This window comes from Epinephelus lanceolatus, chromosome 19 (genome assembly GCF_041903045.1).
Source record: "Epinephelus lanceolatus isolate andai-2023 chromosome 19, ASM4190304v1, whole genome shotgun sequence".
In the NCBI taxonomy this organism is placed as follows: Eukaryota; Metazoa; Chordata; class Actinopteri; order Perciformes; family Serranidae; genus Epinephelus; species Epinephelus lanceolatus.
The window spans coordinates 6,079,183-6,105,897 of NC_135752.1; the positions used below are offsets into that span (position 1 = coordinate 6,079,183).

At 39.4% G+C, this 26,715-nt stretch overlaps 1 pseudogene across 1 annotated transcript in view; it reads right to left on the reverse strand.

Annotated features, from left to right (window-relative positions):
• Positions 1-7,296: 7,296 nt before the first annotated feature.
• LOC117269272 (uncharacterized) overlaps positions 7,297-26,715 on the reverse strand; it is a 34,044-nt pseudogene continuing 14,625 nt past the window's right edge. The window contains exons 15-24 of the transcript XR_013488177.1: positions 25,046-25,264; positions 22,896-22,974; positions 21,756-21,854; positions 21,199-21,360; positions 21,000-21,074; positions 16,949-17,023; positions 15,715-16,287; positions 13,676-13,853; positions 13,387-13,535; positions 7,297-10,318 (exon numbers count right to left, since the gene is read on the reverse strand). The product of XR_013488177.1 is annotated as an uncharacterized LOC117269272 (transcript). The remainder of the gene's footprint in view (positions 10,319-13,386; positions 13,536-13,675; positions 13,854-15,714; positions 16,288-16,948; positions 17,024-20,999; positions 21,075-21,198; positions 21,361-21,755; positions 21,855-22,895; positions 22,975-25,045; positions 25,265-26,715) is intronic.

A 26,715-nucleotide genomic window follows, 5' to 3' on the forward strand; every position in this document is an offset into this window, starting at 1 on the left:
CCCAACCCTATCCACCACTAGTACAAGACAAACCCAGCTGGCACTGGATGTCAAAATGACATCAGAAAGATGTTGAACACTTACATCAGACAGATGTTAAATTTTGGTTGGAGTGAAAATTGGGTTGACGACATTTTAAATGTCAAACGATGTTAGAATTTCACACTGTGTGGACTTTAACATTAATGATGTTTAGCAGACACTGGGTTTTGTTCTTCATATCTTACCACTAAATGTTGGTATTCTACATGAAGACGATGTTGGCATGAAAATATCAACGTCATCTGTTGTCAGTACTTTAGATCAAATGATGCTGGTGTTAGACATTGTCCAGACATTGAATTTTGGTCCCTAAATGTCACCACCTAAATTCAACCAAATATAATCGTCAAAGACATTGATGGCCAGCTGGGAACCCGTCATTGCGATTGTTATCGGAACCCTGCACTGGAGTGAATAAATATAAGGCCAAACATAGCAATAATCCACTTTATAAACCATGGTACATGAGGATGACATTCACAAGATGTAACCCTTACCATTACCCTGAACCTAATCTCAAACACCTCTCTTTTAAATTGATACTTCATAGCTAGCTAATCGTTAGCTTGGAAATTTCATCGGGTCTTCCACTTCCTGGCCTAGGGGCAAAAGGGGGTTGATGTGGACTGATGTGTAGGTATGGTTGGTGGTCACAGCTATACCTACTAGAGTAAACATGATGTAAACCACCGGTTCCCAACCTGAGGGTCCCGACCCCCACTAGGGGTTCCACAGGCCTTCTTCATTTTAAGAGGTGTAAGGCCCCAATTACACAGCAGTTAAACCAACCACAGAGCTACAAGCAATAGAGCAATGGCCAAGTGTATGGGAGAAGACAACACTGAATTTGTCAAAAAAGCAGCCTATTAACAATGATTGTTGAAAATTTTAAAAAATACATAATACACACAGGAAATTGTATGAAAAAGTGTAAAAAATATCAGGCTCATCTCTGAAGCAATAGTCACAGGGAATAATCTTCTAAAATGCATCCAAATGGCTCATTTTAAACAAACTTCCTGCAGTTTCCGTGTTCAATATTTGAGTTAATTGTACAGTTTGTTACTGCTATGCATTGAATATAATGTGAAATATCCATAAAATGTGTCACTTAGTCAGGGGCTGTTGAGTTTACAATCCTGGACTTGGGAAAAAAAAAAAAATCAGCTTTGCAAATGTTTCATAAGAAATGGAATGCATTCAACACTGGAGCTAAAGGATACAACATGTTTTGGTGATAATTGCTGAATGTTAACGTAACTTGTCTGTTTACAAGAAAACTCCACAAGGCACTTTAATCTTGATTTACTTTTAGTTTAAGAACGCTTTCACATGATGTCTTTTTAACACGTTATCACATTAACATAACACATTACACATTATCTTTAAAGAAATCATCTTTAGGTCTCCATCAGGTCCACACATTTTGTGTGTATTCCTGGAGGACATGCAGTACTGTTTCACCTGTCAGAGGAAAGCAGAAGGGCAGGTGGAATTTTTCGGTCAGAAGCTCATTAATTTTCCATCTGCTTTCCTGTCAGCAGTCACCCCCTGAGAAGCACACAAGGACAACTTATATCACAGGTTCTCATGACTACTGAAGAGAAATTTCCACTCTGTGTTCTTGTTAGTAGTCCCAGCTCCACAGGTGCCAGAACCCCATCTTCTCTACCACGTCTATCCATCTGCAGGTGTCAACTAAACTGTAAGATTCAGCCAAATACATGTATGGACCAGGTGCTCCAAAAAGTAGAGTTAGTATATGTGATGTATGTACAATGAGCTTTGCAGTTATCTGAAAAGATTTCACACAAGAACTGAGTGAGCCAGACAACAGTCAATCTCCCCCAACAGAGCAGACAACACTGGACCATCTCTGTGGAGATTCATTCAGCAGCAGAGGAGCTGAAACAGAGAGAGATGTGCAAGACTGTGTCATTTATTCCACTCAGCAGTAGTCCATATTTGAGTGTTGGAAAGAGGATGCAAATGTTTATCCCATTCCTGCGGCACTGTGAAAGGATAAACATCTACAGATCAGCATAACAAGTGCTTCAAATTGAACAACACTTTGCTTGCTTGTCCATGTCCTCCAGAAAGACACACATCAGCATTTTCTCTTAAATCACTGTTTCTAATACTTTTCTGATGGGACATCTCTATGGTTATGGCAAAAAACAACAACAACAGGATAACACAACAGCATTCCATATCCAATATTCAAAAAGACCATAAAGTTGACACCTCTTTGACACAGTCAAATGAATATCCCAAGCAGAATTTGTTCTTCAACCTTCATTCATTATCACAGACAACATTTCACATTTACATTCAAACCTGTGGGCAATTTAAATTCACCAGTTAACCTAACCTATATGTCTTTGAACTGTGGAAGGAAGTCAGAGAACCTGAAAACAAAAAAAAAAAAAAAAAAAAAAAACACGTTTCTGAGAGAACATGCAAACTCCAAGGAAGGGCCCCAGGTGGCCAGTAGGTTCGAACCCTCTTGCTTTGAAGCGACAGTGATAACCACTGCACCACTTTGCAGCTACAAACTTTTATACAAATTTCTTCATACTATGTGAACAAATTCAGGACTGCCTCAGAACATGTGGATGCACAAATGATGAAGGCCAAGCTTTCTTAGAAAATGAAAACTTTCACCTTTTACCCATTATAAAGGGGCTTTAATAAACATTAGTAATACTAATGCATACTAATTGACTAGTGCATTAAAGATTATATTTTACCTCTAAACAGGTGTTATGGTGGCATATCTAACTTTGCTGGAAGATACTGAAACCCGTGCCACACCTACATACCATGTTTTAAGAGAGTGACCAACAGTTTATCAGTCTGCCAAGACATCCACTAATATGTGCGTAAAAACAATTCCACCACTTCTCTCTCCGTGATACAGTTCTGGGTGTACATATTTCATACAGGGCAGTAGTCACCATATTGAGGGGACACGTCCCCCCCAATGTTCAGATATGCCCAAAATGCCCCCCCCCCCCCCCCCCAAATATATAACTGAAACTGAAAAACAACAAAATTTGTTTTTTCATTGCTATTCTACGATAAGCAACCACACACCACCATCCGAAATAATATAATCATCATAATTATAACTTGATTTTGTAAAGTGTTATGAAATTTTGATGTCGTGAATGGTTATTGTTTTGCAATATTGCACCGAATGTAACCACATTATAATAGCTAGCTGGCTAGCTAGATAACTAGCTAGCTAACAAGCCTCAGTGTCTCTCATAACGTTAGCACTGCATGTGTAATTTCACAGTGAAGTCGTCATGAGCTAGAGGAAAGGTGGCAGAGACATTCGGCTTTTTTTTGGCTAGTCTCAGAAAAGAAGCAAAGTAAGTTAAGAGCAGTAAGAAAATGAGTAGCGTTACCCTATCAGTCGGATTACAGAAGTAAGGTTAGTTATACGGCACGGTTAGGCTGACCAAACATCCTCTTTTGCCCGGACATGTCCACTTTTCACGTCCCGTCCAGGGCGTCTGGGGGGTTTTTATAAACTGATGATAATGTCCGGTTTTCCGTGTGTTTGTGTGTGTGTGCGTTAGAGTGCGGCACGGGCAGCATATTTCTGTCCGAACCCGAACCGAGCCCGACATTATTTAATGACCAAAGTACTCAGTTTGTGTCACACAGTGGTTACAGGCTATTTAACAGGCCGGGCGTGCGCCATGGGTGCTCAGCTGCGGAGAGGGAGACCTCCATGTTTGAGATGGGAGCGGGAGGTGGAGGTCCGACGCTTCTAGCGAGAGGAGAGGGAGAAATAAAACAAAATAAGATAAAATAGGAAAAACCTGTCTCCCTCTTTTATTTTATTTTCAGCATTTAATCAAGGCGGAGGTGGGCGGCGGGAGGTCCGAGACTTCCAGAGTAGAAACAAACAGCACACACACAAACAGTGTGTGTGTTATGTTCAGGTGTTGTCACGTAAATAACAGTGTCCAAGCAATAAACAGGACAGACAATAGGATTTTATTGATTTTTACACTACATTTTCACTGAAAGCTGACCGAATCCGACCCGAGCCCGAATACAATTTATAGCTACATTTTTGACCAAACCCGCCTGACCCGTCAGGTACCATCGGGCTCAGATCGCCACACTCTAGTGTGTGTATGTGTCTCCTATTGAGGCCTATCTGAATTTCTGTCTTTGAGAGATATTATTTTGTAATATAACTGAATTTTCTATCCATACATATAAATTTTAAATATATTAAAATTTAAGGCATCTTTGAGTAAACTGCGAGTATCATTTAAGTAGGCTATGTCGTGGCTGGCCGAGTGTCCTCTTTTTTGGAAATCAAAATATGGTCACCCTAGGCACGGTAGCTTTACTACAAAAAATGAGTCAGTGTTTCTTGATATAAGAATAATTGTCATTCAGATCAGAAATGGCTTGAAGGCTATCTGAGCAAGAGACACCACTTGTTATCTGATAATATTTCTTCCATGTTCACTGTGTTAGACATTCAACAAAAAAAGAAACATATATGTATTAGTGAATTTGTAATGTTACATATTTTACCCCCCCCCCCCCCAATGTTGACTACATGGCTACAGCCTTGATTTCATATAAAGACAAGACAGATGCGGCAGTGGCAGTATGCTGATTGATGACTAACTAGTGCACAGTAAAAACAAAATTGGCGTGCGCACGTCATGATTCTGACGGTCATTTTGGGTGCACACTTATTGTGTGCACTGAGTAAGAACAATTTCTACAAACATATCAGTGTATGAGGCCCAAAATCCTGAAAAAATACTTACCTCGGTGAAGTATATCATTGGTTTCCATCTCAGCGAAGAATAGTCCTCGAGTCGAGCCTAGCCTTCAACGATGGGTGCAGGAAAAGTCAGGTGTTTGCCGCTGCAGCTAAGCTAACGTTAGCCTAACTATGCTAACGGCCGACCAGCTGAGTCACGAACACGGTTATTTCCTCTTCCCGGCTGTCCTTGAAGGATGTTGAACTGCTGGCAGGTATTTGGGCTGTCTTATTTAAGGTAGCGGCAGTTACACGCTCCTCAGGTGAGTGTCACGTCCAAGATAGGTAAGGGACCACGCCACTGAGAAGGGTGTGTACGATTTATGTGTCTGGTGTGTGTGGAGGAGTCATGTGAGTGAATGAAGCGCTGCACTGAGTTGACTAACATCAGCTAGTAAGAAGCCTAACACCATTACCACTGCATTTGCTAAGATATTCACTGTATGATGATAATGATAATAATAATAATAAGAAGAAGAATAGTTGAAGACAATTCTTCATCAAAGTCCCCCCTTAGTAAAGGTATATACAGTATGTATCATCAGAAGAGATGTAAGATGAGGTATCTAAAGTAAATGTGCATGTTATACAGAAAATTGTCCCCTGTGATATGTTATGTTATGGAATTATTAATTATGTTGCATTGCTATCAATATGTGCAGTACATGCAGTGGACCAGGTGATCATTGTATTCACATAAGGGACTGTTCTTTATCAGATGAGGGGGGGCTGGGCTTCCCTGAAGCTATAAATATTTTTCCTTGAGCTTCCCTGAGTGACTTGCAGAAAATGCATGACCCTCCCTCCACCATAAATTAGTTGTTAGATTTTTCAGGCTTAGTCTTTGATGTTTGAAAGTTAAAAGTTGAAGACAAAATCCTTAAGCTGAAAAAAAACCCTGGTTTTCACTCTGTCGTGCAGGCTACATCCATGTGCTATACATACGCCTGCATTTAAACATAGTGGTAAGCAGGTTGGGCAGCATTTTAATGTAGTAGCAGGTCAACGTAGAGCTGATTTTAGCTATATTGTGTTCCCTTGGTCAGTTTAATGTAACAAACTGTTGCTTTTTTTATAAGATTATCATATGTTTTAATGTCTGAATCGACAGACTAACTAGTAATAAATGAGGAGCTTTAGGCTGCACATGGTTGCACAAAAGAGAGATTTGTCTTTGTTTTTTTCCATTTTCAGAAGAAAGGGTTCATGAGAAAAAAATATTTTGAATCACTGTCCCCATCTCCTCACCCGACCACATCCTGTGAAGGTAACCACTGTTTGGGCAGCTCACTTCCTCAACACTCCTCTGCACTGTTTGTGACTCACCAAGATTCAAATCCGGTAAAATGGAACAGAACTGTTCTCTTTACCCCAAAAAGGTTCTGTTCATGTATTGTACAGCACATCCTGGATGCAGCATTTAAGAAGTGGAAAAAAAACAAATTAATCTTTATTTTTAAATGAGCATCCGCACAACACTCGGCAGAGTACAATGCACAGCGTTGTTTTGAGGGTCACTGTCTTCTTTCTATGAAGATGTCACAGCAGTTCACTTCTAGTAATTGAAGGTCTTTATTTTAATTGTCTAAAAATGCACATTACTCTAAATTACACTGCCCGTAAATGTATAATCATCCCTGTCTTCTTGGTTTTTATTTTTAGTGTATCCATTCATTAGGACAGGCTATTCATTAAGGGGATCCATAGCGCCCTCTAGTGAGCAGTAGTAGGAAGTAATACATTCACTCAACTACTTTAGGCTAGATAATTGTTCTTTACTCAGGTTTATTCAGAGGTCAAATAATCCAATATTTCAAAAAACAGCAAAGATTAGGGGAATAAATGAATACACATTTGTTCAGCAAAACTTTTTTCCCTTATTTCCTACTAATATTAATCATCCCAGATATATTTTGTGACCCTCAGGAGGGGCCTGACCCCTAGGTTGGGAACCACTATCTACCTAACTGTATATAAAGTAGTTAAACTTACCCCACTGCAAGCAGCTACAATAGTAAAATGGTGCTTAAACATTGATGAATCAGTATTAATTCATCCCCCAACTCAAACCCCAGGGTGTGGGAGCCCTTCTGTGCGGACTTTGCATGTTCTCCTCGTGTCAGTGTGGGTTTTCTCTAGGTGCTTGGGCTTCCTCCCACAGTCCAAAGACATGCAGGTTTTGGTGACTCTAAATTGTCTGTAGGTGTGAATGTGAGTGTGAATGGTTGTCTGTCTCTATGTGTCAGCCCTGTGATAGTCTGGTGACCTGTCCAGGGTGTTCCCCGCTTCTTATCCAGTGTAGGCTGTGATAGGCTCCAGCCCCCTCGCAACACCTAACAGAATAAGCGGTTGAACTTCTGTTTTTTAACGTACTGGTACTTTTACATAAGTAAAGGATCTGAGTACTTAAAGCTTTCACTTCAAATATAAGTTTAAAATACTCAACAAGCTGAAACCAGCAAACTTTATTACATACTGCATGTCTTTTTTTTTTAGCATAATACATCAATATCATCAACATCAGAATATATATATGGCTCTGATTTAAAGGTACATAAATCACTCAATGAAATACCCTGTTTGGACAAACAACCGATACAAAGTGCACAAATTAAGTTGGTTCAAGTCAACTGCATCACATTTACAGAGCTGCTGTTTTGTTTATAGAAAAAAATATAGTACTAATAAAGCTTACATTCAAAAAACCTTGGGAGGGTTTGTATTCATGGGACAGTACCAATTATCTCCTCTGGTGCCTAAAAGAAATAGTGACCCATGCATCATATTAAAATGGCACACTCACACGCACACAAATTTCAAACTGAAATATAAACATATTTGGCACCATATTTTAGCATAGAACATAAAGTATAACTTGCAAATACGACATTGTTAGTATACAGAGGTAATATTTTGATTTTGGCACATTACAAGAACACTTAAAAAGTTCATGTAATCCTACTTATTACACGCTCAGTCTTTTTAAAGTTAAGAATAGAAACCCACTTACAGCATGAACTCCTCAACATTAAAATGGTCATTCTAAAACCTCACTTAGACAGTTAGCTTCATGAATAGCTCCTGACTACCTAGATCCCCATGTTAGTGATATCAAGTATGCTTAATGACAAGGATAAGCGCTGTTTTGTTTTCTCTCGAAAAGTTAAAAAATTGGTTGCAGTTCTCCAGCGCCACAATGAGTGATGTAAACAAATAAGTCGAGTATGACCTCTGTAAACCCTTAAAGCCGAGGTGTCATCAAAATCTAACAGACATAATCATATATTGCACTCTGGAAGGAATTCTAAGTCCTTACTGCACAAAAGGGGGGTCGTCCTGGCCTGTTCAAACCATCTTGACAAACAAAAAGCTGGTATATAGATATAGAATTAATAAGGTATTCAGTAATACTATGTTTATTATAACATCTTGTGTATATTAACATTGATATATAGATTATTTCAACATTATGATATGAAAGATACATATTTATAAATTGCTATGAATATAGGCAGTCGCCTCTGTTGAACAGAAGCAGGCGCCAGATATAACATAATAACTATTCTATGATTATTTTCATCCAAACAAATACAAATAAACGCTTTCACACTGTGGCTCACAGAGTAAACCGATGTGAAACTCCATAGTGAATAATGAATTGAAGCCTCCCATGCACAGAGAGGTTTCAATACAGGTCGAGACTGGTTTTCAAACAGGCCAGTGTGGAACCTTAAAAACCTCAGCATGCATGCTAAGTAAGTAGAACAGCAATCTCTGGTGGACACATAGAAAAATTACATGTTTGAAAAGATAAGTGGATTGTTGTGGTGCCTTATTGGACATCAGTGAGAGCACATTTAAAACACTTAAAGAGTAATCTGGGGCTGCACTGAACATCAATCTGCAATAAATAATGGCAATAATGGCCCGCGACCTACAACAAAGTATTACAATCTCTTGTTTTCGTATTTCAGCCTCTCAGCCTCCACACACATTTACCTCATGTATATTTGCACCAACATATATATTAGATTCACATCAGTATTCTATCTTAAGAGCAGCAGAAACACATATGCACTGTTATACTTGTATGGACAGAAAACAAGGAACGAACAATTCCTTCATTTCGTGGAATCTGTGTTAACCTCAATCTGTGGTGGGGGCACAGTACTATGTGTTGAGATGTGAGCTAGTGAGCATACCCTGGGGGGGAAACTCCAGCTATGTTATGTTTGTTTCGAGCTTTATGCCTCAGGCTTGACTGGCAAGCTGCCCTGACTCCTTGGTAACTCCACTGTATCTTCCACAGATGTACCAAACCACCGATCAGAACCACCGAACCCCTAATAGGAACAAATACGCAACACTAACTTTACATGTAAAATAGCCTGGTTCCAAAGACATGCAGGCAATGTCCACCATCACGGATGGCTAATTCACTAACAACAACAAACAAGGAACCTTTCGTAAAGCTCAGTCGAAATCAGGAGCCATTTCGTAATTAAAAACGCCAGCGGCATGCACTTTGCGCCAAAAAAAAAGGCAAAAAAATGCCTGTAATCTTATTCATAACATAACTCCACGTTTGTCTATGCAAATTCACTCGACACTGGAATTGAGAAGCTCACAATATCCACAATCTGCAAGAAAAAGCAAAAACTGCATCAAGCCATGCTCTAACTCTATTATAAGTCATCAGAATGATCACGTGAACTATCTGTAATCTACAACCCTGTTCTAACAATCTGCATGTTCTGTAACATCCCGTCAAACGTAGGAGATTTAAAAAAAAAAAAAAAAAAAAATGCTATTCACTCTTTTTCACTCCATCATAACTGTTCACTTTGACATCTCTGCTTCTACTCAACACTGCACTGACCGCGCTGCACTGGTGCTCGCTTCTCCTTTGACTGAACTTAATGTGCACAACTGAAGTGACATTTCATCCACTATGGGAGCGGTGTTGTGACATCAAAAGAAAAACAAAAAGGTTTTGCACCTGAAATGTACAGCAATGACGGTGGTTCTCTCATACAGACCACCACGATATGACAATGCCAGTGCCGCCCCGACGGAGCAAACTGTAGCCACATGCAGCATACAGTTGCAAGCATGTTTGTCTCCCTAAAGCTGCAGGGGACAGTAAGATGCCTGGACAGAGCCCTAAAGGGACCATGATGAAGCCAAAATGAAGCCTTAAATGGTCAAAGAGCTGCCTGGTTTGCCAAACTATACCACCTCTTTGGAGTCCGTCTAGAGGCCGGTGAGGTCCACTATTGCCTTGATGAAGATGGTGTCGTCACGAATGTACGAGTTCTTGGCATCAAGCTTGGATAGCGGGCAGAAGAGCGGACACCCGCTGGCGATATTCATCTCACTCACAGGTCGCTGGAAGGAAGAGGAAGTGACATCGGGTCTAAAGGCGTCAATGATGTGCTCCCTGTTGCTCTGGTCCAGCAGCATCAGAGTCACCTGGAACAGATGAATTTATGAGTGATGTTTACATGTTTCATGCATTTGTATGGAAGTCCTGAGAGGCAATCCATTTTGTAAGTCTGATCTATTTTTTCTCTCCTGTGTGACTATGACTTAAGAAAAGGTGAAAAAATGGTTTTGCCAAGACCATCTTTCTTCTTCTTCTTCTTTTTTTTTTTTTTAAATCTGTGAAACAGGTGGGAAAAAGCTTTGCCAGAATCTTTTCATTTGTAAAAACTAGTGAAAAAAAAAAGTTTTTGCAGGTGAATATTTTATTTTGAATTTTATTTTTTCCAGGATCATTTTTCAGTGTTTGTTGTTGTAATACTCATTTTAGTCACAAGAGGCTGAAGTGCACCATTACCCCATATTCTAAATACCACTAAAAGCATCAATGTTTTCTTGTTTTAATTTCTCCATGCACTATTAACATAAGGTACGCATAATGTTTACAACCAAGTTATGTGACATAACTGTCATGTCTTTCTTCGGGATAGAAATGTATTTTAATATGTGCTCATCTGCTGTTATGAAGGGGCTCCAATATAACTAAATAAGTATTTAAAAATTAAAAAGTATGCATACTTTTGCCCATTGTTCTTAATTGTCATTTTCAGGCATTGTTACACTAAAAGTTCTTTGTTGTCATGTGCTAAACCGTTACAGAGAGGTAATCGCTGGCAATGAAAGTCTTAGATCTCAGGATCCCTCCAACAATGCTCATTAAATATATATAAAGAGAAAATAGAGCAAGTAAAAATTGAGAATCTAAGATGTTAAATAGCGCAGCAGTTAAAATTAAAGTTAAACTATAGAGATAAAATGTAACCTATATAAAATAATATATATATTTGTCGTAATTGCAAAATAAATAAACTGTAATGTAAACAATGTAGTAAATGCATATGTGCAATGACAACTAATAAATATCTATATACAAGTTGTAAACAGGTTGTATAACAATAAGCAAAAGTATATAAAGGTGAAGGGATGGTTACTTTTGTAGTGGTCTTTTGTTTGTCTTTGTTTTGTTGTTTGTCTCTATTGTATCGATGCTTAAAAGCCTAAACAGGGACAAGGTCTAAAAATTTGCTGAAGCTATAAGTCCTGTATACATTGCATTAGTTTCATGTTATTTAAATGTGATAACATCTATATACATTGTCCCTATTGAATGAATGAATGAATAAAAATGACCTACAGTTTCTGACATGATGAATCACTTAATTAAATCTAAAACTGGACTGTTTTGACACGTTGCACATATATTCTTCAAAACAATTAAGGGAACACTAAAATCACACATAAGATCTTAATGAAGGAATTATTCAAGATGAAAATCTTCACTGATGCACACTGTATAATTTGTTGAGAACAAAATGACGAAACAACAGTTAATGGAAACCAAAATCATCAACCCACTGAGGGCTGGATTCAAAATCACACCTAAAATCAAAGTAAGAAATTGAAATCAGAGTCTGATCCAAATTGGTTGAATTTTATCTCAGCAAATAACTAACAGCATAATGTGACTCAGTATTGTGTATGCCCCCGCATGCCTGTATGCACTCCTGACAACATCTGTGCATGCTCCTGATGAGTTGGCGAATGGTTTTCAGGGGGATCTTCTCCCAGACCTGGATCAGGGCATCAGTGAGCTCCTGGACAGTCTGTGGCGGTACTTGGCAGCATCAGATACAGCAATATATCACATCCCATAAATGCTCAATTAGATTTAGGTCAGGGGAACGAGAGGGCCAGTCAATGGTATCAATGCCTTCGTCATCCAGGAACTTCCTACACACTCAGGCCACATGAAGCCAGGCACTGTCCCGCACCTGGAGGAACCCAGGGGCCACTGCACCAGTGTAAGGTCTGACTATCGCTCTGTGGATTTCATCCCAGTGTCTAACAGCAGTCATGGTAACAATGGCAATGACATGGAGGTCTGTGCGACCCTCTAAGAATATGCCTACCCAGACCATCACTGACCCACTGCCAACCGGTCATGCAAGATGATGTTACTGGCAGCATAACATTCACCACAGCATCTCCAGACTCTTTCACACCAGTCACATGTGCTCAGTATGAATCTGCTTTCACATGTGAAGAAAACACCAGTGGCGGACCTGCCAGTTGTGGTGTTCTCTGGCGAATGCCAATCGAGCTGAACAGTGCAGGGCTGTGAGCACAGGTCCCACTAGAGGACGTCGGGCCCTCATGCCACCCTCATGGAGTCTGTTCCTGACAGTCTGGTCAGAAACATGCACACCAGTTGCCTGCTGGAAGTCATTTTGTAGACACTCTGGCAGTGTTCTTCCTGTTCCTCCTTGCACAAAGGAGCAGATACGGGTCCTGCTGCTGGGTTGATGCTCCTCTACGGCCCTGTCCAGCTCTCCTTGTTTAACAGCCGTCTCCTGGTGTCTCCTGTATGTTCTTGAGACAGCAAACCTTCTTGTGACCGCATGTACGGATGTGCCATCCTGTGAGAGCTGGACTACCTGTGCAACCTGACTCGGCTGCAGGTACCGCTTTATGCTACCAAGGCCAGGGGCTGCTGACAGGTAGAGAACAAAGGGTGAACATACACATTATCGAGTACTTCAGCTCGTGATTCCTGGCCCTGCACAACGCAGCTTCCCTCTGCTGTAACCTGGAGAAACACACCAGGTATGTGCAGGGAGATTTTCTTTGTCCGTACTTGAAGGTAGGGCTCGGGTGGGCTCTCTCCAGTTCAGGTGGTGTAGGAAAGACATCATCACCTGCATCAACACCTCCTTCATGAACTTAAAAGGGTCCTTACTGTATTCACTGCCTTCAGGAATGTTGAGTTTATAGAGATTGGCTCTCTGCGATAGATTTTTGAGGTCGTCAAGCCAATTCACAAATGTGTCCTCTCCCTACATGTCACAACCGGTAGCCCCTCTACACATTGTTTGTGTTTTTTGAGCAGGAATAAAGATATAGGATTAATATGAATGTAATAAAAAAATAAAAAAGGAAAAACACAATTTGACTGTTTGGCAAACTAACTAAATAACCTCCTCTCTCTGTAGGTGTTTTACCTTCTGGTTGAAAGGCCATTTGAGCAGAGCGTCATTCAGTCCCCTCATCACCACAAAAAACAAGGACAAGTGGCTGCCACGCCCCGTCCCATCTCCATTCAGATAGATCCGCAGACACATCTTGTAGCCGTACTTACTGGTATAAAAGGCTGAAAAGAAGAAATGGGAATTTAGTTGTAGTCATCTGCAGATAATGAGGCTTCTGTCTAATTGGGTTACCTTGGTTTCTAGTAACCAGGACCAGAGCCACAACCCCAGACCTCTTATCTGTAATAAAGGACAATGTTACCTGGTGAAAACATGGCAGGGGCTCGACCTGCGATGGCATCCTGTCTCTTTTTGGCAAAATCAGAGATCCTCCAGACAAAAACACCATCAAAGGTTGTGGCAGACATTTCCCTTAGCCGGCCTTCCATCTCAGCAACTGTTAGGTCCTTCAGCCCCACTGTTCTCTCCAGCTGTCGCACCTAGAAAACAAACACACACACTGTGCCTTAACAGGGTCACAAATACTTCTTTAAATCCAGTCAATATTTGCCATAACACTGAGGTTTAAAGGCTTTTAGCAGAGTAATCACATGCATGTCATATACTGTTATTTCCATAACAAGTTGGGCTACTCAGGAAGGTCAGCACTTCGCATGTGTATTGTACTATACATGTTGTAGAACAGTTTTATGCATGGGCGAGATTGTGAAACAATGTGTCCCTGGGCACAGATATGCAAAAGGCCCCACCACCTCTCCTACAGTACATAGCAGCAGGACACACGGACTTTGTGGTGGTTTTTCATCCCTTTGTAGTTGTTACACATCTTTGTGTGGTTTTGTATCTCTGTGGTCATTTGGTGTCTCCTTGTGGTTGTTTTGTGTCTTTTTGACATAACTTGGTGTCTTTTATACATAGTTGTTTTGTGTCTCTTTGTAATCATTCTGTACCTTCTTTGGGTTGTTTTGTCTCTCTTTGTACTCATTTTGTGTTTCTGTGGTTGCTTTGCTCGTTTTTGTAGATATTTTGTGTCTCTTTGCAGTTCCTTTGCATCTATTGGTGGTCTTTCTCTGTTTCTTTGTGTTCAAGGTGGAAATATCAGGCCATTATGCGTCTTCGCCGTCCTATATACTGTATATAGGTATAGGTGTATACAATCGCGGGGGGGGCAGAGTTGTCTTGCCTCTGAGCCAGGAACAGGAGTAGTTACAGTACCAAAATGATTTTTGCATAAATGGGACAGCCAGCAGGACAGGTTCATGGGCAGATGATGTGTTATGTGTGCAATCCACCATGGGAGATTTAAATAGTAGCTGTTCGCAGTTAGCAGCTACCTCAAAAAAGAAGAAGAGCCAACAAAGTCTGCAAATTGTGAAAACAATGAGGTTTGGGGGCTCCTTAACCTCCAAGCAGAGGATGACATCAGTCGCCATATAACAGAGACAGTAAATGATTGTTATTGCCATATTATGTCATTGTTATTGTTTAGAAATAACTATTGCTATAACTACTAGAAATAATTATTGCTGCTGTTGTGTTACATGTCACGCCTCTTTTGAGTCTGCGATCCAGTGTTGCAGTCTATAATTACACATGGGAGCAGCATAATGCTGCGGTCGATTGGTTTTGTGTAAAAATGCAAAGGAGACATAAAAAAGGGACTTTGCAGCACAATCTCTGTGTAAAAAGGGCTATTGAGTCTCCTCCTGGTCAGTACGTGTTAATTTGACTGACAATTTTCAAGTGAAGGCCCGGGGGCCTGTGCCCAGTAGGCCAGTTCAGTAATCCATCCATGGTTAAATGGGAAAGACACATATGGCAATTTAAATGTTTTTGTCTGTATGTCCACAGGTTTTCAGTGCAGGAGAAATATCTGTATATCAATGGAAAGAGGAGAGTTTTAGATTTCCAGGAATATTAGAACCATTTTGCTGAGCCAGATCTAAACTATAATAATGTCAAATCATCATGTCTAACATACTGGTAGTGCAACACACAAAGAAAAAATTAAAGTATGCCAAATTAATAATTAGCAGTTTCTGTTTGCAGCGTGCTTACTGATGTACAGACAACTATCACTGGATTAAATCGTGACGACTCTCAGGTTCTGGAGTTATAAGGAGTGTTTTTTTAATGATTATAAGCAGATATATGGACGTTTACTCACAATGCACATCAGAGATAATTATTTCTTCTGGAGGTGTAAGTTGCACTGAATCTCGAACTATGTGCATCATGTCTGTGTGTCCAGACTTGACTTAGTCAGATTCAGAGTTCAGAGAGATTCAGAGTCTGATTTTTGACACAAACTGCAGCAACTAGGCACAGTTTCAGTCCTACCTTGTTACTTAGAGCCTCGATCTTGTCCTGGTCCAGTTTGTGCTGACGGTTGCTGGCCTCCATGGTGGTGGCAAACCTCTCCACCTCTCTGTTCAGGACACACACCACATTTTCAAACGTGCCCGATTTGACTTCAAGCTCCGTACACCTGCGACCCAGCTCCACCACCTTGGTCTTCTCGCTGTGGAGCTGGAGCTCCAGCGCAGCGCCCACCGAGCTGGGCAGAGGAGTGAAGGAGGTAGACACAGACAGGGTGGGAGCCAGAGTGGGAGGTGGAGGAAGAGGAGCTGAAGCGGGTGGACCAGGGGGACCGGAGCTGGAGGATGAGGAGGAGGCGGCGGCGGCAGCTCCCTGCACGGGAGGCCCAGAGGAGGTGGTGCTAAGCTGGGAGACTCTGGCCTCGAGCTCCCTGAGGGACTGTTGGAGTTCCAACAGTTTGTGTCCGGCTACTTCCAGTCCCTGGGGCTGCAGGCCCTCCATGCTCACTTTCATGCCCATAATGTAATGCAGCAGCAGATTGAGGTGCTCATAGGCATAGGCGCGCTCGTGGTCATGAATCTTTTCCTTTTCCACCTACAAAAAGGGAGCAACATGAGGAAAATGAAATAAAAACAATAAAGACATGCAGTCTGATCAGCTGTATAAGGGACTGTATGTAAATTATTTGGGTGAGAAGGGGGGAAAGTCTTATATTTTATTTTATCAAAATAACAAGACTCTCCCACACATTATTAATAGTTTCTTTGGACCCTACTCTGGACCTAAAAAAAAAAGTAATACATGTCTCAAAATGATATGTTTTTGGAAAATGGCAGATAGGCTAAAGCCTGATATGTCTGAGATCAGACCTCTGGCTGTCAGAAAGTTATATGACAAATCAATTATATGACGCCTGCATTGCATGGGTGAGTGAGTTAGAGACTTCTGTTTCTGACCGTTTCCAAAGTGCTCAGCATTTAAATATTGAAATGAAAGCCATCTTTGTATTTGATGTTTGAAAATGTTTCTGACAATAAACCTCAGAATGGATGAATTAATCTGGGTTGAGAAAAAAGTAAAAAAACAACAACAACAACAACAAAAAAGCCCTCTCCTACTCTGCCAAACAAAATCAGACAACTTTCCCTTTTTCTTAGACCTCCTCTTCCCTTCTTGATAACTGCCATACAGTCCCTAATCTGAATGTGTGTGAATATAAAATGGGTAATATCAAGAAGACAATCAGGCTACTTACAGACATATCACATCCCACGACATGAAATCGACAAGGTGTTCTGAATTTGCTGCAGAACTTGATATGATCCACATACTGAAAAGTAAATAAATAAATAATGTTATTAGCAAACTTAGCCAAGGAGCTACTAGCTGTAGTTTGTGCCCCTCGTACTGTATTATCATTTGGGCCCAAGCACCAACTGATGTGCGAGGACCCTACTGTAATGCAAGGAATTATTATTTATGCAAATTAATCACATTTTTGAGGGGCTAAAGATGTTCAAAAACTCACAATCCTTTGCACATGCATTAGAGCTATGGAAAAATTAGATATTTTAAGGGTCCTACTGTATGCTTGGGTGTGACAAAATGGCTCAACAGCACCCACTACATAATTTAAATGAAGTAGCCCTTGCGGCATGTTTCACGCAGATGTATGATTTTGGTAGGTAGATTTAACATCCCAAGACTTGAAGGAAAAACTTTTGGAGCCATACCCCAAACCCAACAGCAAGTGAGACATTTTTTGTTTAATGTGCCATTTTAGTGTATTTTTGGCCATTTCCAGATGCTGTACTTTGATGAACTCCCCTGGAGAATTAATCAGATCAACTTCAATACAATACTTTTGTCAATACAACCTGAAGACCTTAAGAATGAAAAGTTGTCAGAATTTTGAACATTTTAAAAGTTTTTATGGAACGATGGTGGCCATTTTGCGCGTTTTGCCACAAACAGGAAGCTGTTGTAACTTAAGTGTACTTTGTCCAGTCTGTCCCAAGTTTCAGATGCTGGATAACAGTCCTTGCCTGAAGACATCTACGTGCCAATATTGAATCAAGGTAACTGTGCCACCTACTAGTAACAGGAAGTAGGCCATGTGTGGCAAACATAATTCAACTTCCACAAATTTTACGTTGTGTGGCCCACACTTGACATACAGCAACATAATGTATTGTTAGCGTGGGTTCTCTAGCGTCACACAGCAGACCCAGGAAGTGGTACAAAATATGCAATACAACATTGCCCGCACCGCTCACTCCATGCAGAAAATAATGTCTAACTTGTGTGCATAGTTTTCAATAGTCACAGAAATGCACGGTCACACTGACTAGCATCACACCAGTAATGCCAACATGTGGGAAGGTGTGAGTGCCTGTTCATCACTGCTTTAAGCTTGAATTACATTTGAGTTCACAGAGCTGAGTGTTAGTTGTTCTGAAAAAATAAACACATTGTGATCTTTGAACAACCCAGAAGGTTAATAGTGTACCAAAGTTTAGAGGTTATTTACAGAACTCTAAAAAACACTTTTAACCATCTGGATGAGAAGATTCATTTAAAATGATTTCTGAAGCTGTTTTCCTAATACTGTACAAACAAAGATGGTAGCCCCAAATTAAGTTATATCAAGGTTACTTTCTGTTATTTTATATATCTGCATAGGAAGGACACCTGTCATTTCTGGCAACCTGGATTAGAAGGAGAATCTCATCCTGGGAAACAGGTTAAAATCTTTTGTTACTTTCTATCTTGAGGTAATATTTTTGCATCCAGGTGGTTAAGAAAGTCTTTCTTTCTGGAGGACATGTTTTTTAGGCAAAACAAATCAGATCTGTGACTTGAAGGTAATCATTATACACAAGAGGCACAAACTGGAGATAAGAAGCTACACTGGACTGTGACCTTTTGTTTCTGCAACAAAATGTTTCTATCTTCTCTGCATGATGTTTCAGGGTGTCTACACATATAAACAAGTTAAATTTAAGACTTTTTAAGATCAAACTTGCGATGGAAATACACACCAAAATTAAAAATATACTCTTTCCAATTGAACACACAAATGTCAGTTAAAAATGAACTGTAGGGTAAATGACCCACATGATACTCTCCAGTGGTGGAATGTAACTCAGTACATTTACTCAAATATTTTACTTACGTACAATTTTGAGGTACTGAAGTATTTTCATTTATGCTACTTTATACTTCCACTCCTCTGCATTTCAGAGGCCAGTATTGTACTTTTTACTTCACAACATTCTTTTAAACCTTTAGTTACTCTGCAGATTCAGATTATCAATACAATGTATAAATTAACTAATAAATTATGATATTATATTATAGATTAAACTACCTAGCAGTATAAAAAAGTAATTAAAACAAGCTCCACCTTTACAAGCTGCTACATTAAAGTGATGAACACATTAATGCATCATCATGTATAATCTAATAATATGACATACTTTATTCTGAAATGGGCCATTCAACAATGACAAATATAAGATATTAATAAAGAACAAAATAAACTTAAATAAAGAATTAAATTAAATTAACAAAAATAAAGAAAAAATATAATTGCAACACCTTTGTTTTTGCTCCCATTTCCCCCAGGTTTAACGACTTTTTTTATTTGCATAAAGACTTATTTCTCTCAAATTTTGGTTGCAAATTTATTAAAATTCATGTTAGTGAGAATTTCTCCTTTTCCAAGACAATCCATACACCTGACAGGTGTAGCATATCAAGATGCTGACTAAACAGCATCATTACTACACAGGACTCGTCACAGTATCTCTGTGCATTCAAACTGCCATCAATAAAATGTTCCTATGTTCGTTGTCCATAGCTTATGCTAGCCCATACCATAAACCCACTGCCACCATGGGGCACTCTGTTCACAACGTTGGCATTAGCAAACCGCTCATCCACAAGGTGCCATACACACCGTCTGTCATCTGCTCGGTACAGTGTAAAGCAGGTTCATCTGTGAAGAGGACCCTTCTCCTAAGTGCCAGACACCATTGAAGGTGAGCAGTTACCCACTCAAGTCCATAACAACGACAAACTGCTGTCAGGTCAAGGCCCTGGTGAGGATGACGAGGTGGTTTCTGATTGTTTGCGCAGAAATTCTTGGGTTGTGTGAACCACTTGTTGCATCAGTTAAAGTGGCTGGTCTCAGACAATCTTGCAGGTGAAGACGCTGGATATGAAGGTCCTTAGCTGGTGTGGTTACACGTGATCTGCAGTTGTGTGGCCATTTGGATGTACTTCAAAATTCACGAAGACAACACTGGAGACAGCTTATGGTAGCGAGATGAACATGCTGTTAACAGGCAACAGCTCTGTTAGAATTTCCTGCAGTCGGCATGCCAATGGCACGCTCCCTCAAACTTTTTGACATCTGTGGGACTGTGTTGTGTGATCCAACTGCACATTTAAGAGTAGCCTTTCATTGTGATCATCCCAGGGCACACCTCTGAAGTAATGATGCATCTTGAGAGGCAGCATCATCAGTTTGTCAGGTAGATGGATAACTTGGAAAAGGAGAGGTGCTCTCTAACACAGATTTCAACAAATTTCTAGATCTTTGACTTAAACTTGTGGAAATGGGTACTTTTACATTTGGTACGTTAAGTAAGTTTTTAAGCTGATACTTTTGTACTTTTACTTAAAATTTTGAATGCAGTACTTGTACTTGTGACACAGTATTCTTACATTGTAGTATTGCTACTTTTGTTTAAGTTACAGATCTAAGTACTTCTTCCACTACTGATACTCTCTGTGCTTAATGCTCTGCATGTGCAATTCCCCCACTTTGATCCCCTTTGTTCAAGTTTTAAACACCTTCGGCATACAGCACAGTTTGTTTCATAAGCATTTTCATGTAACAGCCTTAACCATCATGAGTAATTATTATTCTCAAGACATTTACTGTTAAACTTGCGTTTCACATTTCTATAAAGTAACAAGCAGGCTGGCTAGCAAGGCCTTAGCTTAATGAAGCAGACTCTTTGCATAATCTAAATGTGTAAGGGGTGAAAATATGGGTGTTACATGTTTGCAGGAGTTAGGTCAAAGTCTTTTCACCCACCAAATATTGTTTTCCTACCGTTAAAATGTGTTGCGCCCCCCTCTATGGTTACCAGAAATTGTTGCAGTGACATTACTAAAAAACATTTAAGACCATCCAATCTTGATGTAAGACCACATTATACTTTTTAGGCATGTTATAAGTAAATGTGTAGTTAAGACTCTAAGGGCCTGGGGCCATCCTGTGTTTACAGATTTACCTTTTCTCTGGGTATTTTCTTCTTGGCACAGCCTTCACAGATCATCGGGTACTTGGGACAGATCTCATCATGAGCCTGAAAAATAGAAAATGACCATTTTTGTTTTAAAGACACACAAAGAGCTGCTGTGGTGTGCTGCACCAGCTCAGACCAGCCAAGCATCTGTAGCTACAGTCAGTCTAAATAAATCATTTCTAACCTTGATGTTTTTGAAGTGAAATGGCTCCTTGCAGTACTTGCAGTTGAGCGTTCTCTCCGGGCACTCTCGCTCATTATGGCGCTCCTGTTCATTGAAGCGAATTCGTTCTTTACAGGAGGGGCAGGGGATGATCATGAACTCACACTTCCCCTCGTGGTTCAACTGTGAAAAAACAGCAGAGCTCTAAGTTGCTGTGGTGGTCGTTACAGTGCACCAACCTCTGTGGTGCCTTCACTGTTTGCCAAGGAGGTTTCCACATACAAGGAATTAGCCTTGGGGTTGTTGTGCATAAAAATAAACATAATGGGAGAAAATAAAAATAAAAGCAAGTACTGCTAAAGTTATGAAACATAAATACAGAACAGAAAAAAAATACAATAAAAACCTGTTTAAATAATTCAAAATATGTACAATGTAGCTATTTCTAAAATGAAAGAGCTGTACATTTTTAGAGGTAGTAGTTTTATGCAGGAATAAAAAATGACCTACCTATAAAAGAAAAATGGAAAGCAAAAATACAAAAACAAATCCTGAAAGTAGGTCAAAGGTCAGCTCACCTCGTATTCTTTAATGCTGCCTTTCCAAGTGCAATTTTCATTAATACAAACAGCTGAAAGGCTTTCAACTTCCCTTCGAACTGCATTGTCAGGAAAAGCCTGAGAAAATAAGAGAAAAACATAAAGATTTGCTGTCACACTACAAAAGTTTCTCCACTTGTCCCGCTCCATTTTATACATTATTTATGTTTGGTAAAAGCTGTATATTTCACACTTCCTTTAGCACTACAAACTGCAAGTTTACATGTGTTTTTTTTTATGTAGGAGTGCATTGAGAAGAGTGAAGTAACATTTGTCCTCCATGACTGCTCACAAATAAAGCATGAGGCAACTTTTTTTCCTACTTATGGTCTGAACAAGCCCTGAAAGCTACAAAAGTATGGCTGCGGGTCAGTGAGCCATAAATGTCAGTTTGGAGCAGGACGGTCAAGTTCATTCTCATCCATTATTAAAAGCAATGAGAGACATTTCATGTCTTGTTTGCGCTGTTCATTGCTGTATGCAGAAATACGCATTCTTTCCACAGCATTTCTGTGTCTATAACACTGTGTTCAGACACCAAAATGAAACTGAGGAGATGTTTACACTGGCCAAACTGAGAAAATGAAACTGAGACAGATCAAGTCGTCATTTAAACAGCTGTTATTGAAGGTTAAAGTGTATAGTGCTAAGTATATATATTGTAAATACTGTAAATAATGTAAATATAACACGTTTAAATGTTACATATGTTGTAATTATTGGATTTCAATGATTTTGTCTGGTATTATCTTTCATGTTTTGGATTTGATTTGACTTTTTTTATTCCCTGTTTTACTGTAAGCACTTTGTAACTTTGTCTTTGGACAGTGCTATATAAAGAAAAGCTATTGTGACTATTTATATGCATAATCTAAGTAGAGATATTATAAAGAGCATTTCTTACTATTTTCTGTCATTTTATAGACAAAGGATTAATCAATTAATCGAGAAAATAAGCCCTTAACCTGAGTCATTTGATCAAAATACTACAGGAGCTGCCATGACATAAACCATGTGCCTAGATTATATTAAGTAATTCACTTATATTCAACAAAAATTCAAATTCAAGAAAACTTTTTTTTTTTTTTTTTTGCTGGATACAATTATCTTGATACTCACACATCCTTGTTTCAAAATCGATGTAGGATCCTCAAAAATATCCTCTTTGATGCAGGCGCTGCATTTCTGGGGTCCATTACTGCAATAAAACAACATTATCCTTTGATATAGTGCAAATCCAACACATGAAAACATCAGACACACAGTGGTGGAAAGTACATTCACTCAAGTATTGTACGTAAGTACTATTTTGGGGTACTTGTACTTGAGTAATTGCATTTTTTGTTACTTTCTACTTTTTTTTAGAGTTAAATATTGCACTTTATTTTACTCCACTGCATTTACTGTAAAACTTCAGTTAAAAGTCTAGACCCAATTAAACGCCCAGTTACTTTTACTAGCCTGGTGTATCTGCACATTTTGACAAATAAAGGCCTGTCTCAATTAGACGCCTGGTCTGGTTGCCAAGCAGTTAATTTTTATAGAAATTCTTTGGATGTATAAAACAGGTTGTTGGATACCCACTTGCGCTAAGGTTAGATAGCTGTTTAGATCACACATACAAATATAAATGTTTAAACAGTATGGAGATGCTACACATTGTTAGCTCAGATTCTGCACCATCCAATCGTTCAGTTTATTTTACTAAAACCATGGGCACCAAAGAAGACCGTAATTCAATCAGCTTTACTGGCATGATAAAAAAAAAGGTGACTCTCTTCCTCTGAAGCTGTCACAAGGTCAGAATGTGTCCATTCCTCGATTACCTGGAAAGTTACTCATGTTCCTTTAATGAGGGTCACGATCATAAAAATCAAAAGTGTTTTCATGAAAGTTGTGAAAATTGTTTTAACAGGACAAAGTGGTGTTGGGTAGGTATGACAGGTGCCGTAAATCTTGAGTGCTGCAAAAAGAGTGTCATAACACTCTCTGATGCACTGTCTGTCGGAGCTAGATTAAAGGAATGATTTGTAATTGATATGGTATTTGAAGCCTTATTCTTATACAAGTAATATTCAGACTGGTTTAAATAAATAATTTGATTGTCTTTCCCATCTTTGTTGAGCAACAGTTCTGCATAAAAGGAATTAAATTTAATATAAGCCTGTTGACTTCAGTGATTTAAGCAAATAATAGCCCAGGCTATTAATTGAAGTTTTACAATAATTGTTAGTTTTTGAGTTACTCTTCAGATTCAAATTCAAAATTTTACAAAATTTCACAAAATTACAAAAAATATAATTATATAACTATAATAAATAAAATATTAAAAGTTATTATAACAATTCAAATAAAAAAAAGTCTAACACTTAAAATCAAATAATATATACCTTATTATTCTGACAGTGGTCATTTTGCATGATGACTTCTTTTAATTTTGGTACTTTAAGTATATTTTCATGCTAATAATTCTGTACTTTTACTTGAGAAACATTTTGAGTGCAGGACTTTTACTTGTAACAGAGTATGTCTACACTGTGGTACTGTTACTTTTCATGTTACTTAAATAAAAATACAAAAGTATCATCAGGACAATGTACTTTAAGGGTCAAAAGTAAAAATACTACATGGACAGAAATGGCCCCTGTGAGTGTATTCCTAATGATATACTATACTATACTATACTATACTATACTTTGATTATTATGATTCATGCATATAATATATACTTTATTATTCTGATATGGGTCTTTTTGCATAACAAGTTCTTTTACTTCTTGTACTTTAGTATATTTTTTGATGCTAATACTTTTGTACTTTTACTTAAGTAAGATTTTGAGTGCCAGAGTTTTATTTATGACAGAGTATGCCAACACTGTGGTGCTGCTACTTTTCACATGGTAAAAGATCCAGATACTTCCTCCACCACTGCCACAAAAGTAAAAGTACAAAAGTATTTTTTGGAAAATGTACTTAAGGGGCCAAAAGTAAAACTCAGTGCAGAAAAATGGACCCTGTGAGTGTATACCTAGTGATATACTATATATAGTATTGAATTATATTATGACTTAGGCATACAATATTACTTTATTATTCTGAAATGGGTCATTTGACATAATGAGTTATTTTACTTCTGGTACTTTCAGTGTATTTTGATGCTAATATTTCTATACTATAAGGTACATTTGTTAATAACTTTTACTCACAGCATTATGGTATTGCTACTTTTACTTCCACCACTGCAGATACCCCCAACACACACATGGTACACACTCTCAGTGATGCAGTCCCTTACCTCACAGTCCTGTTGAAGCAGTAGGAACAGAAGCGATGTCCACACTGGGCTTGAAACGGTCGTCTGAGTATGTTGTGGCAGCAGTTGCACAGGTGTTTGTCCTCCAGCTTGTTGCCCAGGATCTTCTTGGGGAAGCCGGGTTTATTGCTCTCCATGGACGAGGGAGGGGACGGCTCCTGTGTGGCCATGGTGTCTGTTCACACGTCACACCTGGGAGGGGGGTGAAGAAGAAGAAGAAGAAGAAGAAGAAGAAGACGTAAAGAAGACTTCATTTTGATGCAACAGTTACAGAGAAGAGCGGTGGTGAATATTTCCTGGCCTTTAAACACACTGTCAGCCTTTGAGACATGAGTGTAACATGAGTGTGAGATCCTCTCCTCCAGTAATGGTTGCTCATCACAGGCCAGCTGAGAGGCCCACACCCTTTGTTTACATTTCGAGTCTGCATCCGTGGCTCCTTCTTGTGGTTGACTTGGCACAAACTGATGATGCTGCCTTTCTTTCTACTCTAACAATACACGCTCCGCTCAGCCTACCCAGTAACGATGCTGACAAATCGCACATCCATTGTCTCTCCTCTGCTTCCTTTTTCCTTCCTTGTCGCTGTTGCTAAGCTATCAGCATCCTTTTAGTCAGAAGTGGTACCCAGCACAGCACGCTGCCACGCCCCTTTGAAATCTCAAGCTTGCAGCCTGAAAGAGACCGTTTAGCAACTGGAAAAGAGCTTTTGAGCAAATGTTGCTGGAATCACTAGAGTTTGCACTTACCAGCGTTTTTTTCACTCTAAACTGTCATCGCGTGCAGAGGCTGTGGAATCACCTTTCCTGGTCGCAGGTAGTCGCTCGCGCAGTGTGCCGATATTACATGTGGTTTTACAGCCGACTGGAGGTGTTTTCTTTAACGTTAGCCACATAATATAGATGTGGTTCCCCAAAAGCGATGGCTGTTATTGTCCAATATCGCCATTGCACTTTCAGACTGGGTGTTACGTCATGCAGTGGGCTGAACGCGGGTTGATAGGCAGACGAGATGTGGAGGCGCGCGTGTCATTGGTTCAGAACTCACGAGTGGGCGGGTTCGCCTTGTTGTGAAATAAACATCCAGATAACAGATTTTTAGAAATGCATTTCGCAAGCATTTGTCTGTAATGTTCCTGCTTTTTGTGCCTTTATTTTTATGTGTATTTCTCAGCTTTTGTTTAGATCTTTTTGTATGAAATGTGTGTCTGTTTGTGCCCCCCCCCCCCACACACACACACACATATATATATATATTTATTTATAGATCTGTAGTATATCAGAATACAGGGGGCATTTCTTGGAATGAATGAATCTTTTATTGCCATTACACAAAATGTACAATGAAAATTCCTTGGTATAAGAACAATTAGAAATGCACGCACACACACACACACACACACACATAAAAAAAGTTAAGAGCAGCAGCGATGAAAAAAACAAACTGAGCACTTTTACTTTTGATACCTTAAAGGGATAGTTTGTTTTTTTAAGTGGGGTTGTATGAGGTACTTATCCTTAGTTAGTGTATTACACACAGTAGATGTCAGTCAGCATGCCCCCAGTTTGGAGAAGCAGGCTGGAGTCTGACATCCACTCACCAGCCACTTTATTAGGTACACCTTGC